The sequence below is a fragment of the Vigna radiata genome, chromosome 5, assembly GCF_000741045.1.
Source record: "Vigna radiata var. radiata cultivar VC1973A chromosome 5, Vradiata_ver6, whole genome shotgun sequence".
In the NCBI taxonomy this organism is placed as follows: Eukaryota; Viridiplantae; Streptophyta; class Magnoliopsida; order Fabales; family Fabaceae; genus Vigna; species Vigna radiata.
Window position 1 is genome coordinate 15,504,363 of NC_028355.1, and position 5,503 is coordinate 15,509,865.

Sequence of the window (5,503 nt, forward strand, 5' to 3'; positions counted from 1 at the left end):
CTTGGTTCAAACAATAGGCTACTTGTGAGCACTTGCAACACCTAGTTCTACCCAACTTATCACGAACCACCCACTTGTGAGCAACTCCAAAAAACCCAGGGAGTAGCCACCAACTTTCGGTACAAAACTTAATATTTGCTCTGGTAAGCGATTACAGCGTGCCTGTAAGCAATTACACAGTCTCCTAAGCCAAACAAAACCCCTCCTTTCGACAACAGATGACAATGCTAGCCCCCTTTCCACACTTCCTCCCAACACTTCAATGGCGGACGGACGTGAGAGCGCTCGGAAGGGGAAAATAACGAAACCTTTCGATTAATGTCTTCAACGATGGAATAAGATCCAAAAAAACCTCTCCTTCCGACAACCGTTGACAATGCTAGCGTTCAATGTGCAACTTCAATACTTCAATGGTGGACGGATATGAACGAACACGATTTCGATGACGTGCAAAGATTTCAGAATGCTGGAGGGAGAGTTTGGTTTCCTGGAGAGAGATAAGTGTTATCGTGGAGAGAGAGCGTATCGGTGGCGCCAATAGAATTCATTTCCAGCAAATACTTTTCCACAAAATGCCCTTCCCCTAAGGATTTTTCATTTTAAAAAATCCAATTAAAAGAACCAATCACAGCACGCCACCTGTGGTTGTCAAAATAGTTGTCAAATGGCGTTGTTAAAGTAACATTTTCCTTAAAAAAACGTGTTCACTCGACGTGACTTGAGAGGAATGAATTGAAGGGAAAATGCAGGATTGTTGTAGGGTTCAGTCACCCGCATATGTGAAGAGATTTGAAGGGATGAAATAGTCTTTGTCTGAAATGTCCTCTTCTTAAAAATAATTCCCAGCTCACAAAACATAAAATATAAGCCACTTGCACGGTATATCAACATAGAACATTCACTGTGCATTCACGAGAATCTTGGTACGTTAATATATTCGATGGTAGATGAAGAAGATAAGGTTGATGGGCAGTGGATGATGAAGAAGGAAGTAGTTGATGAAGAACATGAAGCTGCCTGGAGAAGACGAAGAAGGTGAACCGTATTCGATTCCAACATGCCGTATTCGGTTACAGACGTGTGAAGAAGAAGGGAAAACGTATTCGATTCTTATAGCGTATTCGATTACCCTATTTTGCCAAGTTGCTTTATTTGATTCCCAGGTGTATTCGGTTACGAAGGCTTGCGCTGTGATGGTCCATATGCCACAAGGCATGCACCTCCTACCAATATAAAGATGAATCCATATGAACATGTGCCCAGGATTAGGATCAGACCCAGACATTTCCTCTTTATCTTCGTCCATTCTTAAGCAGTGATGAGGGGTTAATGATGGAGGAAAGACCATTAGGGTGGCATGGGGTGTGAAACAGGTTGCATTTGGAGGTGCCCTGTTCTAATTTCTTCTAGTGTGGCACTTGCAGAGAATTGAGAATGGGAATTTTTCTAAAATGGAAGGCGTGTTCAAAAGTTGGTGTGGCACTTGCAGGGAAGCACATGTCAATAATAATAAACGTTGGTGTAGCACTTGCAGGAAAACGCACATAAATAATAATAATAATAATAATAATAATAATAATAATATTATTATTATTATTATTATTATTGAAAAAAGAGAGTAGTAAAGTAGTGTTTTTTTTTAATTCATTTTACTACATTATAATTTCTTTACCTTTTAAAAATTGTTTTTAATAATTATTTTTAATTTTTTATCCATAATAAACATTTTTACAATTAAATATAACATTAACAAATATCATTTTATATTATTTTAATATTTAGGAGTATTTTGATAATCTTCAATTTCTACCAATTAAACAAATTTTTTTAAACTATCATATCAATCAAATCTTACACTAATTCTTACAAATTTTACCTCTAAATCCACTTTCAATTACCTTCAAATTCACTCAAATAAATACAAAAAAATTACCTCCAAATCTCCTCAAATTCATCCAATCATTCTCTCTTAAATCATCTCTTCCAATTATCCCGAGTAAATACACCCTAAAACATCTAGTACATTTTTATTATTTACACATAATAAAAAAAATATAAAATATTTACTACAAATTAATATTATAGAAATTAATGATTTGGCTATTGTTCTTTATGTCATCTCAGTATACTTATATTTGTATGAGATTAATATATAACTTATGATAAATTATAAGCCATACATATACTCAATAAAATATCTAATAAACCTTATAAATTAAAAGTAATATTGGTTCAAAAAAATATGTGATTCATTAAATAACTACATAATAAAGGATAAACATTTAATGCAAAAAAAAAAAATATAACTAACATAAAAGTGATAAACATTCATTACTTTCACATGATAGTTTTTTTTCTATTTTTTTTATAAACTCTTCAACAGCTTTTTCTTTTTCTTAATAGGTTTCTTCTTTAAATATATTTAAAGCGACTCAATTTTGTTAAAACCTAATAAAATAAATTTGTTAAGGATTAAATATACTTTTAATTTTTCAACTAGTCTTTTTGAATTTTTCTTTTAAACTTTGTTTCGCTCTCATTCTCATCCAAGGTGTTAAACTTTTTATCATTTGCCACGTTTTAGACTTAAAAACTCTTATTTTTTTCACAACCATTGCTACCTCCTCTTCTTTTTATCATCCCTCATCAACAAGTTCTTGTGTGCTATGCGAAAAGAAAGTTCTTGTCTCGCTAAGCGAATTTAGTGTGTGTTGTACGAAACATCCTTGTCTCGCCTTGCAAAAGAGGGTGTGTTGTGCGAATTATCTAAGTCTAGACTTCATCTTTTGCTTTTGTTTTGGTTGAGTTAAGGGTGTCTAATGATTGAAATGCATAGTACGATGGTGGTAATGTTATTTAATTGAAAACATGTGAATGTATGAGGTATGATTGGTGATTGAATGTAACAAAGTGTGGTTATGGACGTAATTCCATGATCCTCAAGGATAGGATCCATGGTGGTGCCCTTTAGTGTGTTGTAGAATGATTTGCATGGAAGCTTAGTCTTGGGGTTTATCCTGAAACTACAATGTTCAATCATTCTCAAGTAGAGAGGATTGAACCATGTCATGAGTAGTAGTAGGAGGTCTTAGTCTTGGAGGCTCCCCGTATGCTCCAAGGTGCGATACAAACTAACCTCGTAAATGTGGTATGGTGAAACCCATTGGCAACGGCTTTGCAAAGCAGTAGAAGCCACCATGAGTGTATGACCCGCCATAGCTCGACAATCATTATAGTTCGGACGAGTCGGTTTAAAGTGCAACAAGTCATGTTTGAGTAGTATAGTATATCTGTTTTAATTTGCATGTTGTGTGTGATTGTATAACATGATTCTTGTATATCTAGCTCACCCTTTTTGCGTGTTTGTGTCTTCCTTGTGTTTTATTTTCTTTTGCAATGATCATCCACTTGAATGTGAGCAGATGTTGAGGAGGTGCCTCTAGAGCAGGTCCTGGAGGGTAATGAAGTTGCAGCTTAGGTTTTATTTTCTTAATTACGTTGTATTATTTTGAGATACTTTATTCTATACTTAAAGTTTTAAATTCTAATGATGCTTTGGATGACTGTAACCTTAACAACATAATTGCAAGCCTACTCTAACTGTTCTTTATATTATGAGTGTGGACTTCTATATTATATGAGACGTTTTATATAATTGGAATGCCACATTACACATAATAAAAAAGGTTAAAAGCTCTTTTTGGTCCTAGTTTTGGTTGGAAAAATTCGAAATGGTCCCCATGTTTTTTTTGTGTTCAATTTGGTCCTAAAGAACGTAATTGGAGTTCAATTTAGTCCTTTTCACTAACTCCGTTTAAATCGTTAACGGTGAGATGTCCAAATGTGCAATTAGAGAGTGAACTGTCATTTATGCTCTCACGTGGACTAGATCAGTCATCATCATAGGGACCACATTTGGAAATAATTAACAGAAATGGGGACTAGATTGAAAAACTTTCATTCATTACAAAACAAAGAGCCACATCACCATCTTCCTCAACCTTCAGCCCAACCAAAAATCGAAACCCTACTTTCTTTCTAGCCACTTAACCCTAGTGCCGCCACACCTAAATCCTCAGGCCGCCACCACAATTATAGCCCCAGAGACTCCAAAAACTTTCATACGAAGTGACCAAAATCACATTCACACACCCTTTTTATCAGACCCCTGTCAACGGTTTCAATCACAGCATCAACAACTCTAACTTTAATATTGAAGAGAACCAACAAGGAAAAAGAAGAAACTTGACATTGTTCACGAACTTGGGTTAGTAAAAACTTTAACTTGTTGGGAGAAACAAAGAAGAATCCATTTATTGCAACAAGAAGAAGAAGATTGGGAAGCAGACATGGCTCATTAACCACCAAGATTGAGAAGAAGATTGGTTAACCTCCAACGTCACTATGGCTTTCATAAAACAAAATAAAAATCCTAATTTGAGAATTCACCCCCTTTTTACCTCAATCTCGCAAATCTGATTTCGCAAATTTGATTTCCCTAAGATGATTGCTTCCAATTGGAATAGCACGTCAGTGGTGTTCCCTTGCAAAGATGTTCTTCTCAATCTCGCAAGTTTCACAAGTTTCCGTCCCAAACCACGATAAAAATTTCACAAATACTTAACTTTAATTTATTCTCAAAATAATAACCCTAATCATAAATTCTATTTAAAAAATCCTAATTCCAACTGACAATGTCACAAAGGACTCCAAGTCAGCCAATAAATGACACATCACAATGCAGTTGCAGATCTGGATAGCTCGCCATTATCAATTTAAACGGAGTTACTGAAAAGGACTAAATTGAACTCCAATTACGTTCTTTAGGACCAAATTGAACACACACAAAAAAACATGAAGACCATTTCGAATTTTCTCAACCAAAACTGGAAACAAAAAGAACTTTTAACCTAATAAAAAAATATAAAATATTTAATACAAATTAATATAGTAGAAATGAATAGTTGACTATTTTTTATGTCATCTCAATATACTTTCTACGATATTGATATATAACTTATGATAAATTATAAGCCATACACTCAATAAAACATCTAGATAAACCTTATAAATTAAAAGTAATATTGGTTCAAAAAAATGTGATTCATTAAATAACTACATAATAAAGGATAAACATTTAATACAAAAAAAAATATAACTAACATAAAACTGATAAACATTCATTACTTTCACATGATAGTTTTTTTTCTATTTTTTTATATAAACTCTTCAACTATTTTTTTTTTCTTAATAGATTTCTTCTTTAAATATATTTAAAGCGACTCAATTTTTTTAAAACCTAACAAATTTGTTAAAAATTAAATATGCTTTAAACTATTAAATCTTTTTGTATTCACTCTCATTCTTCTCCAAGGTGTTAAATTTCGCATCACTTGCCCCTTTTTACACTTAGAAACTCTTACTCTTTCCACAACCACTGCCACCTCCTCTTCTTTTTATCATCCCTCACCAACGACTCCAGCGTCTCCAATGAGAAAATCGG